The sequence below is a fragment of the Astatotilapia calliptera genome, chromosome 14 (genome assembly GCF_964374335.1).
Source record: "Astatotilapia calliptera chromosome 14, fAstCal68.1, whole genome shotgun sequence".
NCBI lineage: Eukaryota > Metazoa > Chordata > Actinopteri > Cichliformes > Cichlidae > Astatotilapia > Astatotilapia calliptera.
In genome coordinates, this window is record NC_137435.1 from 1659008 (window position 1) to 1674500 (window position 15493).

The 15493-nt window shown below is 44.8% G+C and overlaps 1 long non-coding RNA gene across 1 annotated transcript; it reads left to right on the forward strand.

Moving 5' to 3' along the window:
• The first annotated feature begins 675 nt into the window (after nt 1–675).
• Nucleotides 676–2212, forward strand: LOC145420171 (uncharacterized). The gene is made up of 2 exons (XR_013901474.1): nt 676–839; nt 1024–2212. It is a non-coding gene; the product is annotated as an uncharacterized LOC145420171 (long non-coding RNA).
• Nucleotides 2213–15493: the final 13281 nt, after the last annotated feature.

Here is a 15493-nt window from a genome sequence, read left to right on the forward strand (position 1 = left end):
TACCTGGGAACACACGTGTGTCAGTGTGGGTCCTCACAAAGACAGAAATACAAACATATATGTGTGTGTGCTTGTGACCTAAATGTTGGTTGCGTTGCGGTCTCTGGACCTCTTCAAGGGTGCGCGAGCCTCGACACCACAAGCACACAAGCAGCGCCTCAGCCAAGAGAGAGGGAGGCAGGACGGGAGAGGATGGTCGCCAAAAGGAACGAAGCTTTTCAGAGAGTCTTTGTGTCGACAGAGAAAACAGCAGAAGATACGTGGGGGAAACCTTCTCCTTTCTTTTCTCTCAAAAGACAAAAGTTAAAGACGATGTGGAGAAGATGGAAAAAACTAAAAATTAACATGAGAGGAAAATGAAAAAGAAGAAGTTACAGGAGAGAAAAGCCAGAAAACCAAAGTGAAGAAAATCAGACAAAGAGAGGAACAAATAAAAAACACAACAGATGTTTTTAATTTCATCCTTTCTGCTGAGCTTTTAGTATTTTCTTCCTTTTCTCTTGTTTAAACGAGCCTTCAAGAGCATCTGCTGGCTCAAACCCTTCAGAGCTTTCCTGCTGTGAGACATGTTAATACGGCAAACAGGAGGCGCACCGAGAAGGTGACTCTGGGGGGACTCGAACCCACAACCCACAGCCTGACGTCATCATTTTCTTTTCTGTCCCTCGTTCACAGATTTGGCTCCAGCCATTCTCCTCCATCTCTCTCCTCCTTGTCCCAGCACAGCAGGCGTCCACCCTTCACTTCTGACCCTCTTTAACGTGTCAATGACCAGGAGGACGAAAGGAAGTGACCTCAGCCTGCAATGTGTGTTCAACAGCCTTGAAGGGTCAGCTGTGGTGAGAAAAGTGGGTTTTTTTTATATGTGGTTCGAGAAAACGTCTCTGCCTGCGCACGCTGCAGTGCTCTTCAGATAAAAACATGTGCCGTGCTTCATTAGTCTACGGGAATTCTCTAAAAAGGAAATCTTCAAAATATTTAAACATCACATGTGTATTTAAGTGGAAATTCAATCCTTTTCAGGTATGAGCTCCAGCAGATTGAAATTCAAGGATGCTTGGAGGCAGCTGAGGTGGTCTGGGTCTCTGACCACGATGAGGTATCCTGGGCATGTCCTACCAGGAGGAGGCCCGGGGCAGAACCAGTACAGGCGGGAGTCATTACACCTCTCAGCAGGCCTGGGAATGCCTCGGTGTTCCCCCAGGTGAGCTGCAGATGGTGACGGGGAGAGGGAGGCCAAGTCTTCTCTGGTCAGGCGGCGTCCCGTGCAACCCGGCCCAGATAAGCAGCAGAAAATGGGCGTACAGAGAGTTTGAACGTGTGATCTAATACGTAATATCTACCCAACAAAGATGGCGGCTGCAGCAGAAGAAAAAAAGATAGACTAAAATATTTAGTGTTTATTGCCTCAAATCAAAAATCTGAGAGCTGCAGACTGAAACTTTGAGAAGTGCTGCTGAGCTCCAAACGCTGCAGACACACCGTGAGGAGCTTCAAAGTCGGGACTGAAAACTGCTGTAAAAGAGTTTGTGAGCTGAAGAACGAGCCTGTGCACGAGCAGCAGCAGTGTATGCAGAAACTCCTGCGCTGGTTATTAATGCGATCGCTGACCGCTGATCTGAGATAATCACAACCTCTGATTCCGAGCAATGCTCCTATAACACAAGCACGCCAACTGTGTGTGTGTGTGTGTGTGTGTGTGTGTGTGTGTGTGTGTGTGTGTGTGTGTGTGTGTGTGTGTGTGTGTGTGTGTGAGAAAGCAATTCGGCGGTTTTAGTTGTGTTGTTATGTGTAATGTCTTCATACTCCAGAGTGACATCATTGTTAGGTATGTGTGTGTGTGTGTGTGTGTGTGTGTGTGTGTGTGTGTGAACAGTCATGTTGTGGGAACATAAATCTGGTTACACACTCTCGTATTTGAGGAAAAAAAGTCGCCAAATGCAAATCATTTAGTTTCCAGTGTTTTTAAGGTGAGGGTCACAGCTCTGAGTGGAAACACGACTGTGTAGTCGTGTTTAGTCATGTCTGCAGTTTCAGCAGTGGGGGAACACACACCAAGGTTATTATCGTTAACGAAAACGAACGAAATAACGAAAACTAGAAGTGAAAAGACATTTTCATTAACGGAAATTAAAAAAAAAAAAAGGAAAACTAACTAAAACTGTAATGAGTGTTCACAAAACTAACTAAAATTAACTGAATTTATAGCAAAAATGTGTTTAGTTTCATTGATGTGTGCGTGTCCTACAATAGTCGAGGGTGAAGATGAAGTTTAGTTTCCAGATTTTTCTCTTGCTGTGTCTCATTATGCCAGCAGGTGGCAGCACGTTAGTCGAGTCGTCTGTGTTGTTGCTCCGCCCACGCGCAGAATCATGTCAGGAAAAGTCGGGAGAAAGCGCCAGAGTCCTATTTGGGATTACTTTGAATATGACTGTGTTTTGGATAAAGCAAGTGTCTTGTAGTGGAAAGAGACAAATTATGAGGGACATTTCTAAAGGGAAAAAATCCCACAAACCTTAAAGTGCGCTTGAAAAGCTCACACAAGAAGGCTAACCTAGCTTAGCTTGAGAAGGGAGCACACTCAACCCTCATCCCCAGAAACAGAAGCTAACCCCAGGCAAGGCAGCGTGATGCAACCCGAGACAACAGGACGGGGACATCTACACAACTGTGAGTCAAGTGCCTTCAAAAAGTTTATCAATTCACTTGAACCAAAATTACGAACACCCGGTGCTGCAAGAGTTAATAGTCTCATTGGGGCCAAGATATACATTTTATAGTTGCCTGGTATCAGTGGTTGTTCATCTGCCTTTATTTATTTATTTATTTATTTATTTAAAGAACCCATAGGTGGGAATGTGAGTTGTCTGTCTCTGCGTGTTAGCCCTGCGACAGACAGGCGACCTGTGCAGGGTGCAGGGTATGGTAGCTGGAATAGCAACATACCCAAGGATGAGCAGAAGAGCATGACTGATATGATGAAACTGGGATTTTGTTGCACTTAATTATTGCAAACAACTAAAACTATAACTGAAACTAATCAAAACTAAACTGAAACTAATCAAAACTAAACTGAAACTAATCAAAACTATACTGAAACTAAGGATTTTCAAAAAACTAAAAACTAAACTAGCAAACAACTGGTAAAAACTAATTAAAACTGATATAACATTGAAAATCTGAAGTCAAAACTAAATAAAAATAAAAACTAATGAAAATTGCAAAACTATTAAAACCCTGATTATAACACACACACACACACACACACACACACACACACACACACACACACACACACAGCGTGATGACTGGACTCTGCTGAGCTGCTCTTCATCCTTTTAGCTGATAACAGCTTAATAAGAACCAAAACTGCAAACGTTTTTTCTTCTTATTTCATTTCCAGTGTTTGCTGTAAATGAATGTTGGAACGTTTGATGCATCATTCGATTGATTATGTGAGATATAAGTGCCACCTCTCCCCGGTGGGGGGGGTCTCCCCCTCGATGGTCTGACTCATGCTCTGTGGGCTGCGTCGGCCAGTGATCAGTGAATTTACCAACGCTTACCTCGAGACAGTACTGAGGCTGGAATCCAACAGAGAAGGATCGCTTTAATGCAACAGCCACAACGTTTCTGAGCTCCACGGTGCAAAGATGATCCAGTTTGACACTGAGCTAATAAATCATGTGTAGACTGCACGGTTTGAACTCTAACGTCTCCTCCAGCATCAAAGTATTTACAAGATGTTAAAGAATATACAAAATAGATAAATAAATAAATGTTTGTCTCAAATTTTAAAGTGACTGAAGAAGAGCCAAACGCTGCAGGCAGATCGTGAGCTGTTAGCGAGCTGAAAAACGAGTCTGTGCATGAACAGCAGCAGTTTATTAATGCGCCACACGTGCAGTTACATCACTGAACCCAGCTGTCACTCATCTGAGGTGATCACAGCATGTGTGTGTGTGTGTGTGTGTGTGTGTGTACCATAAATCATTACAGTTTATGGTCTCATATTTAAAGTGAAGGTAAGGCTCAGAGTTATGAGTCTCCAGGAAATGAGTGGAAACACGACTGTTTATGATCATCCTGTGTTTATTCATGTCTGCTGTTTCAGGCCGGGGGGCGCGTTGACACACACACACACACACACACACACACACACACACACACACACACACACACACACACACACAATGACAGGGGGACGATGTCATTAAAACCTCTTTCTCACTCAGTCAATATGAAAACATGCAGAGACGGTAATGACAGGTGAGCTGCGAGGCGATTGGCTGGAAGGATCAGACTGGTTTCTAATCACACGTGTGCAGATTACAGAGCAGCTGCTAACGTGTGACGCTGACTTTATAATAGACGAAGATCACAAAGCTCGCTCAGCACAATCGGCTGTGTCATCATCACACGCCGAGGATGATGTAACCCGACTGCGCCGGTGGCTTTTATTGTGAAACAGACGCATTAGATTTCACCAAGACTAAACAGTTCTGGAAACTACCCACCGGGGAAGACCCCTGGAAACACCCCACCCCACAAAGCCCACTTAAAACATGTTGAAATGAGATGTAAACGGCACGGAGATGTGGTTTAAAAAACCCAAACACATCTCGTTCAGTTTGGCTGAAAAGGCCAAATCGTGAACTTCCCCTAAGAGCCGGCTTGCTGAGCCCGAGTCCTTCAGCCTTTCAGCAATACTGCACCACCCACACACGCAGGAACAATATGTAATATGAGCCTGTAGAAACTCACCATGCAGCACACCGTGAGACATCTCCACTCCTCCAATCACAGAGCTGATGATGCTTGATTTATATATCGTATAAACCAATGACATCGCATAACGTCTGGTGAAAATCTCACAGATGGACTACAAAGAGCTGCTCCTGTTGTTTTAGGCAGGCAGTATGAACACGGACGTCCAGCTGAACAAATCGCTTCACCACTGAGGTTCAAAACAATAAAGTTTAACAGTTACAGTGGTGACACGAAGCCCTGCTTGAACTTTGACCTTCACAAAGCTGTCACCCCCTCCATAAACCGCGTGCTGGGTGTAACACTTTCAATAACACAGCACTGTACTACATTCACTTACATTTGTGTCGATATTTGAGTTACAAAGGTTCTTCAGCTGTGTGCACGACGGGCAGATCGAAAACCTCAAACAAATAATTCAGATACCGCCTGTCTTCTCCGCCCGCCTTTTCTCACCCCAGCCGGTCGCAGCAGATGGCCCCGCCCCTCCCTGAGCCTGGTTCTGTCGGAGGTTACTTCCTGTTAAAAGGGAGTTTTTCCTTCCCGCTGTCACCAAAGTGCTGCTCACAGCGGGTCATATGATTGTTGGGTTTTTCTCAGTATGTGTTATTGTAGGGATGGATGGTGTCTCCTTTCCGTTTTATGGAGGACGCTCAAATGCATCCTCTTGTGAAAGGAGGTAATAAAGGAAGCATTGAAAGACCTTTCCTTGGTATTTAGACAATCTGCTCTTATGGCTGTGATAGAGATACTCATGGGTCACTTCAGAAGAATCAAAGCTCTTCACATGCTGAGAAAGTGTCATCAACAGCATGAAAGATGGACGTACCCGATGTGACCTCGCCCACTGGTTTGCGTCCCGTTCCAAAGCCTGGAGACGACCGTTTTCACCGTTACCATGTCCTGTAACCAGACCTCATTCCTCACAAATGACCAAATTTACATGATGGACTTCATGTTTCAGTATAAACTAAAATAAAGAAATGAAGTCATCAGGAAAGTGTTTGCAGAGGTCAGTGCTGAGGCCTGTTTTCCCACAGTCTTCTATAGGACAGAAAGTCTGTTTGCAGCCACACCTACCACCCCCTGCAGGCCGTCAGAGAGAATGCAGGTTTAGGGCACTTCTGCTCTGGTTTCACTATGTCCACCTTTATAGTCTCTGAAAAGTATCTGCTCTATAGTTGGAGGTAACAGTGTCAGCATTGCAGGAACCACAATGGTCCTCAGCTCCTGCAGTGCTGGCACAGAAGACAGGAAGAACTCCAGCAGTTATGAGAACCATGGAAAGATCCTGCTGCCTCGAGGTACGAGACTCATTTCAATCCCAACAAGCAGATTAGCTTTTTAAATGTGTGAGCGGGGCCACATGTTCGTCTCAGCACGGTGACTAACGGCAGCAGCTATCTGTCTGTGGTGACTCAGACGGTTGGTGGACGAGGTCAGACGGTTGGGTCCTCAAGACAAACACACACACTGAAGTATTTTCCATTTCATGGGTTTAATATTTCTCAGGCTTTTTATAGAAAACTGCTGATTCTCCCTCTTATCTCGTTGTCCTCCCCGTCAGCCTCAGCCTCCTCCTTCCTCCATCTCTGTGACCATTTTAAGCTCCTCTGTGAATTATTTCTGTCACAGCGGAGAACTTGTTCTATGAAACATCTCTTCAAACCCACCTGCCCAGTAAATGTGAATCTACAGTCAGCAACCACACAGTTTCCCTGCAGAGCTAACAGAATCTACCAGCTCCTCCAGAGATCGTTAGCAGACGAGTGTCTTTGATGAACAAATGGACCAGAAACAGCAGCTCAGGGGATCAAAGTGACTGCCTGCATGTCCTCTTCAGAAGAACCACAAAGAGAGACTAAAAAGCAAAAAAGGGAGATCTTCAAACACCTGCAAAAGCACCGCAATGACAGATAAAGTGAGAAAGGGAGGATTTATGAGTCCAAAACTACCACAAAGACATCAAGATAACACAAAATAAGCAAAACACGTCCCAAAAAAGCTGCAAAAAGCAAGAACGAGGCTGCAAAGTGACACAAGAGAACATTATGAAAAGAAGCAACCAAAACAGCACAAATATGTAAGTAAATGACAGCAAGGAGAGTGCAATAACCATAGACAGCTGCAAGACAGAGCAGCCATACAAAGGAACAAATACACACTCAGAGATCATGTTCTCCCGGTGCTGCAGACCAAGCTGGTGACTCTAACCTGGCCGTACAGTCGGTTGGGGTCCGTGGCAGCGCCGGGCTGGCCTGGCTCTGCCCCTTTGAGGCCCGTACTGAGGATTTCATCTCTCAATGACATCAAACAGATGGCAGAGCAGAAAAAGCTGTGACAGACTGAGTGTTCAGAGCAGGCTCACAGGGATTACTGTGCATACACTGAGCTCATTACTAGAAACTGTGGCCATGTTTAATATGAACATCCACCAGAGGAGCAGGAGATTTATACGACAGGAAAGAAACGAAAGCAGAAAAGGTCCGCTTTAATGAGGAGGTGCTGGCAGGAGAGGGTGGGTTTACCATTGATCAATGTCATGATCATATCTGGCAAACGGAGTTCCTTAGAGATGGAATCTCCCCATCAAACATGACCCAGATCTCCGTTTCCACAGTTTACTGATTACTTATACAATAAACATGATAGTCGCTGACGTCCTTCATAAATACAAAGTCTGGAGTCATCAACCAGTTCCTGAAAGCAATCAAACTGTCCAAATGATTTCAGCTGTAAGCGATCGCTGTGGCTGTTCTCACACGTGATGCAGGAAAGATGGAGGACGGGGTTAAGCTGCTCTCATGTCGAGGGTCCCGCAGAGACAAACGGCGCATACTGCAGGAAGAAGACGCTGAAAACAGAGCACGAGTGCAGTCATTAACGCTGCTGCGTGCTTAGGTTTACTCGCTGATCCTCAGCTTCACATCTGCACTGAGTCAGCCTGAGAGGGATTCTTCTCTGAACCCTTCAAATATCTGTGAAACTGTGAATTCTGCCGCACATGAACAGAGCCCATGAACCCGGAGAGGCCGAGAACGACCGCTGAGCGCTAGCAGAACATCTGCGCGTCGGTGCTGACCATGCAGCCCATGTGGTGCAGTGTGCCTCGTTCACATCTCTGCCACTGCAAGAATTTATAGCTGTGATTTCCCAACTTGATACTGTGATTATCTCAGGAGATAAAAATGCTGCACAATCTGATCGAATGTTTCCTCAAGATAACATAGCTGAAGTCTGAAATCATCACGCTGGGCCCGGCTTCAGGATCCTGAGCACCGACTGATATCCAGGCATGAAGCACACAAAGATGCAGTTTCACAAACAGAGGAGGAGGAGGGGGCACAAAGGATGAGGGGGGGAGGACTGAAACGCGACTGACCTCCAGTGAAAAATTGAAACCAGTTGTGTTTCTGTGTGTTTGTGATGTGATGTGAGAGGAGGCCTGTATTTTTTTAAAGCCGTTCCCACGACACCAAACGACCTCGGGCTCTCTCGCCCTCTCTCTCTCTATAAATGGCTCGTCTGGTGGCGTTTTGGTGACCAGTCAGACTTAAAAAGGACAGAGAGAGCGAGAGGGGAAACTATTCAGAGAATGAGACAGACGGGCGAAAGCGGCCGTTCGGCTGGGTTTAAAGGAAGTTAGGACATGAACTGTTTCTTTCCAGAGGCTTGGGAAGGATTTCAGTCCCCCGTCTGTGTGTGCAGGCCTGCAGGCACGAGGTGGGGGGGCTCAGCTTCCTTAGCACAAAGACAGCTGGCCTGCTTCTGTCCGACACCTGCACAGCTTCCTGAACACGCTGGAGCCGCCGTGCTGGATGAGCCAGGTCTTTGTTCAGCTCTGAAAACAAAAGGTTACGGCCCGCACGTCGCAGCCTCTCATCGACCACGAACAGAACCACAAAAAAACTGTTTATAGCAAAAAGTGACAGCTTGTTTTCCTCAGTGGGAACAAATGACCTGTAAGGGTTTCAAGCTGCCACTTGGGTCCCCGTGTATTTATGTATTTATGTATTTATGCTCCGGCAGAGTGAAAAACTGCAAACGCTGGCCGGACATGCGATGGTTAAACATGTGATTACAATTAGGCAGGAACCAAAATGTCCCAGTATAGGAGTGTACATGGAAACCACTCATTCACATCAAGAGGAACAAAGGCCACGGATCTACTCTGAAACAGAAATATTCTCCTCCAAACTCATCAACACTGTGCAACAGAACCAGAATTTTACCCTCTAACATTTCTGAGTATGAACACGTATGTTACTAATAATCCACACGTCTGTGTTTGTCCAACATCAGCAGAGCAGCAACCAAAGCTGGCACGAACATTTATCTGATACCTTATAACCACATATAACAACAACTAAAACTGAACGATGGTGTAGTACGGACCTTGTGTACACCTTTCATTTTGCCTCATATGCTGCTAAGGCTAACGGTCAGGTGTCTGAGCAAACACCCAACACGCATAGCAGAAACTGGCAACTGACAATTTTCTAACATCAGGATAAAAACACTGCAGATCAGATTTATTATGTTGAGAAAATGTTTAGGATGAGCGACACGAGCACCGATCCAGCTGCAGCTCACAGTCGTGACCATGAAAAGCTCTCTGACTGCTTCGTGTCTTTGTAGCGTGACTGTGACTTTTCAGTGATTTAAACTATTCCGTACATGTACCCTGTACGTCCTACATCTTATGTCTCATTACTGAAGAAGGGGAAAAAGCCAAACCATTAAAGTCAAGTTGGCTTTGGTCCATGAAACATTTGTGCCCAGGGTCTGTAACTTGATGAGCCAGACATGGCTAACTGCATGGAACAAAGATTTGGAAACTGAAATCTGACCACAGACCAAACGTTGCTGGATGAAGCAAACAGCTTCGAACTTTCCATCAGAAAAAGTCTGAAGAGCAAACTGTTTACTTCTTAGACTTAGCATAAGATTCTGATTGTACAGCAGGTCGATCTGAGCAGTTGTTTAAAGGTACAGTGTGCAAAATCTCATCGCTAGATGTCAGCAGATTACAGATGGTAATCAAGTGAGTTCTGTTTTCTTAACTCTCCTAATTCATTTTAGCTACAGTGGACAATGTAGGACAAATAATCTGTAGTGAGTATAGTCTGTCAGTCCGCTGTTTACCTCAGCTGTTAATGGGGCCACGTCCATTTCCTCTGAAAGAAGCTGTAAAACTTTGTGAAATGAGTCTGATACGAGTCGATGAATCACTACAGCTCATTTCTCTCCAATGACAGCGATGCTGAGGAGATCCATCCATCCATTCGCTTCTGCTTATCCTTTTCAGGGTCGCGGGGGCGCTGAAGCCTATCCCAGCTGTCATAGGGAGAGAGGCGGCGTACACTCTGAGATCGTTTGAGGATATCCTGAACTTAGCTGTTAGCATATCTTATGTGCTTTTCACTTTTTAAACAGCTGTTAGCTACTCTTAGCCTCTCATAGCTGCTGTTAGCCTCTCATAGCCACTGTTAGCCTTTTTAACAGTTGTTAGCTACTGTTAACCTCTGCTAGCTGCTGTTAGCCTCTGTTAGCTACAGTTGGCTGGAACTCTCCCACAGTCTGTCTTTGTCCTGTCTTCATACACTGACGTCTAATCAGTCGGCAGATGGCCACGCCTCCCTGAGCCTGGTTCTGCTAGAGGTTCCTTCCTGTTAAAAGGGAGTTTTCCTTCCCTCTTTTGCCAAAGCACTTGCTCATAGTGAAAAACTGAATTGAACTGAATTATTGAAACTCTTTTAAATGGTTCAAACATTGTTGGACTCTTAGTGAATAAACTGTCACACGATGTGAGGATATTATCAAACTGTTTATCAGAGGAAAAAGTGTGTTTTTTGACTTATTTAGGAGATGAGGCTGATCTTTAAATCAAAATAAACTAATAATGTATACCGTGTATGTGGTTGGTCTCTAACCACATAAACAAAATCTAGTTGGACAAAAGAGCTAGCGCTAATGTTCCCCCTCGTCAGATTCCAGAAACAACCAGATATTCGTCATGGTTACTCAGTCCATCTTTCACATACATACTACTGTATCTTAATAACTGTACTGTTCCCACAGTGCACCGACACCTCTGTCCTCCTCCCTGTTGCTCAGGTGATGTCAGTGATGGGGGATGACTGGTCTCCCTGTTTCAGAACAAAAACCCAGCTGACTCACTGCACAACCTTCACCGTGTGTGTGTGTTTAGCTCCATATCTGGGAAGTGAGCTAATATCAGTCTTCAGGGTCTAATTTTAAAGTAGTGTGTTTTATTGCAACACCAAGGACGCAGTGAGCCCATACAGTCTCCCTCTCACACTCAGTCCTGATGTTTCCTATTCGGTGGGTCCACAGAGACCCAAGCTGGGCCACACTCAGCCAGCTGGACACAGAAATCACCAGGAATCATCCACGGCTGATGAATTCATCATGGAAAAAAATCAGTCTGACAACAACAGACGCCTCAAAGCACTTTCTATTGTAAGGTAAAGACCGTAAAATATTACAGAGAAACCACAACAATTAGACAACCTTCATTAGTGAATACTTGGTGACAGTGGGAAGGAAAAACTACCTTTTAACAGAAAGAAACCTCCAGCAGAGACTGGTCGAGGGTGAAGGGAGGAAGACAGAACAAAGACACGCTGTGGAAGAGAGCCAGAGATAATAATAAGTAATGATTAAATGCAGAGATGTGTATAAACACATAGTGAGTAAAGAAGAAACACTCAATGCATCATGGGAATCCCCGGCAGCCTACGTCTATTGCAGCATAACTAAGGGAGGATTCAGGGTCACCTGGTCCAGCCCTAACTATATGCTTTAGCAAAAAGGAAAGTTTGAAGCCTAATCTTGAAAGTAGAGATAGTGTCTGTCTCCTGAATCCAAACTGGAAGCTGGTTCCACAGAAGAGGGGCCTGAAAACTGAAGGCTCTGCCTCCCATTCTACTTTTAAATACTCTAGGAACAACAAGTAGGCCTGCAGAGCGAGAGCGAAGTGCTCTAATAGGGTGATATGGTACTACAAGGTCATTAAGATAAGATGGGGCCTGATTATTTAAGACCTTGTATGTGAGGAGCAGGATTTTGAATTCTGGAGTTAACAGGAAGCCAAAACAGGAGAAATCTGCTCTCTCTTTCTAGTCCCTGTGAGTGTATGAATGTAGACAGACTTGTAACTGATCTCAGGTCAGCAGGTGGCTTGTTCACGTTAGCGAGCTGGTTATCAGTGCCATCATCGCTGCGGCTGAGTCTCCACCCACTGAATGAAGCATGTTTGGTGCTCCTTCCTTCACAACCAGCGCATCTCTGCAGCCGTCCTTACTGTGGAGAGTTTGTCGGCCATTGTTGCCTTTAATATTTTTTATTTTGTTCTGACCTGATTAAAGCCCGTGTCCATGTTGAAGCCTCCATTTAACACAAAAGAATAAACTATTATTATTTTATCAGATCAGAGTTTGTTTTTTTTCTTTGAGGCCTTTATTTCATTTAACGACCGTCCCAACTGCAGCAGCTGCAGCTCCAAGTGCAAACAGCAGGACGCTGTCGCCAGGCAGATCCTCGGCTCGTACCCTGTTATCAAGCCCCACTGCAACTGTTGGCCCCGGCCTCTGCCCACTGTCTCCACAGTGCATATTTGAAATGGTGAGGCAGGGAGGAGCATGGCAGAACACATGGCTGTGCACTCTCTGTTATCAGCTCACATGTCCTCATAAAGCACAGTTTTAACTCAGAGCCTCCTGATTTGGGTGAACTGCCTTCAGAAAACTTTGACTCGACTCCAGGATCAAATATTTAAGCTCAGAGGCTGAAAAACGGAGCAAAGCACCAAACCTGCAGTTCTTCTAATGTCCACCGGAGGCTCCAGCAGTGAGTCCGTCAGTGTTTACTGGGCCTGTGTCCTGTCTGTTCGCTGTCAGCATCATGTGACAAGCAGCTCATATCTGCTGAGGTGTCCACAGCTGTCTGGGCATCTCCGACTTTGTTAGCGACATTTCTGCGATTCCGGAGAACGAGAGGGAATTTCAGAGGTGACAGCAGCTCATAGTTTGTTCTACAGAGACACGGACGCTCATCTGCTGGATGTGAAAGGCCTTCAGCGTGTGCGACAATCTGCTGACAGATGTCAGCTGTGCCTCTCTGTGTCTGTTATCACTGCTGTGGCTGTCCACATGAGCCAAACCCCCAAAACTCCAACAGCCACCAACAAGATCGCTGCCTGTGATTGGTGTTCCATGGGTGACACAGACTTTTGAATCACTTTATTCAGGAAATTCACAACCGTGGGATAAATAAAGTCCATCCTTCATCATTGTCCTCACCTGTGTATCCGTTTCATGGCACAGGTTGGAGCCTATCCCAGCCTTCAGTGGGTGAGAGGTGAAGTTCACTGTGGACAAGTGTTCAGTCCGTGACAGGATGGACAGATGAATTGTGTAGGAAAGGAACATTTTCCACAATCTTAAAATAAGCATTTTTTAGTTTAAAAAGCTGAAATAGTTACAAATGTATCCAAATATTAAAGCTACAAATGAGGATACATCTGCAGTACTGTAGAAGTGTTCTTACTGGAGGCAGATGACGTCATAACCTACAAATAGCTGTTCTCAGCTTTAATCCGTATATTACATGTTTGTTTATAATATCAGCGTTAGCCATGTATTATCAGTGAGACGCCATCTTTAATGACGTCTCCTGTAGGCAGCTCGGTCCTCGTGTCTTCACGCACGTCTCCTGAATGTTTTAGTCTAAATGACGCGTTTCGATTACGTTTCGTACGCTAACAGAAATGCAGAGAGATTTTTAGAGACAAGCTTTATTTTCACTCTTTAATGTTCAGTCTGTAATCTGTATTGGCCACCGTGAGGCTTGTTTAACCATTATTATAAGCTGCTGTAGATAATTTCATACGTGCAGTCAGAAGGTCAGGCCCTGGATCCACTCCATCAGGTCAGGAATGTGAACGGCTGCAGGAGCTCCATCCTCCTGCTTACAGTATCGTAGGGAGATTGTTTTTAATCTTAAACTACCAAAAAACTTTCATTTGTTCACAGAAAATGATAAAAATGATGTCAGCACTCAGGACCAAATCCTGCAGTTCCTCTGATGTCCACCAGAGACTTCAAAAGGACAAACATGTTTATGATGTTTGGTCTCCAACGTTAACTTCACCTTTAAAACTCAACTTAAATTGTATTAAAGCCTAACGTTTGCGTTATTAGAGGTGTGGCCTCTGACAGGTGGATGGGGACACAGGTAGCTCTAGCTGCTAGCTGTGTGCTAGGCGTCACCTCAGCTAACTGGAGTCCCTGAACTGGACCTGTGGACCGTGTTTGTGCTGTTGGAGCCTTTTTAATGACATCATCTGATCAAAAATATGGCTGCTGTGAGGTTACTGTAGTAACAGACCATTTATGGTTGGCTGGTACTAGCAGGAGCTTGCTAGCCAGGCTGAGTAGCATTAGCTAATAGCATATGCGCTTAAATCAGTTACCGTCACTGTGTCGGTGATTTGGGAACAGTCTGTGGTAACAACTACAAACACTGACTTTGAGCGCTATATAAATACAGGCCATTTACCATTTACTGACTAAGCTACAGAAACCAGAGGTAAGTTTATTCATACTTAAAAGCCTTATTTGTCTGTTATACTGTTTCTTTTAGTCCTGGTTCCAAGGCTCCTCCTTTTCCAGGGTCCATTTTCCTTTGGAGATATTCAGTTGTCCTTCTGCTTCAAGGTAAAGTTGGGCAAATCGATATTATCGGCACTGGTATTGGTATCGGTTAACGTGAACATCATTTCCTGAAGCAAGATTAATATGAGTAAGTATGAGTGAAATAAGAAAAAGCACATGCCGTTCACTTTAATCACTAACTCGTTTGGTCCATTGTCATCATCTTCTTCCTGAGACAGCAGCACTCTGACCTGACCTCTGTGTGAGGTCTGTCACTCATCGCGGTGCTGATGCACGCTCAATTATCCAGGTAAGTAAATCCCAAAAGGTTGATTCTGTTCATCTGGACGTTTTCAGTGGGAGAAACATTTTGTCATCATCAGGTGACGTCTTCAGTCTCAGCTGACTGCAGGTTTCCAACATTATAAACAGGACATTTGCACAATGACTGAAACCAGCAGCACTGAAGGAACGTGAGGGAAAGACCATCTCTGAATGGAGGAGGGGGCCTAAGGGTACATCTGTCACCATCCTACAATGCTGTGATTGCAGCTTTTCCCCAACTCTCTGTGAATGGTACTCATGGTTATTGATCAGTGGTCATGAGAATATGTATATTAATGATCATGAACTGACCTCCCAGCCCGTTGTTCATCAGTGCTGCTGGTTTCAGTCATTGTTCAAATGTCCTGTTTATAAGGTTGAAACATGCAGTCAGTTGAGACTGAAGACGTCAGCTGATGATGATGAAACGTTTCTCCCACTGAAACCTCCAGATGAACAGACTCAACCTTTTGGGATTTACTTACCTGGATAATTGAGCATGCATCAGCACCGCGATGAGTGACAGACCTCACACAGAGGTCAGGTCAGAGTGCTGCTGTCGATGGTGTTCGATTTCAGAATATGGCTATTGGCAAAAGACTTCTTCAATAAATGTTCCCAAGACACACTTTAAGTACATCGTCATCACAGTGTTTAGATTCTGCTTTCTGACCTGTTGTCATGACATTAAAAATGTTTTTTGTTGTGGTATTTAGCTTTAATAA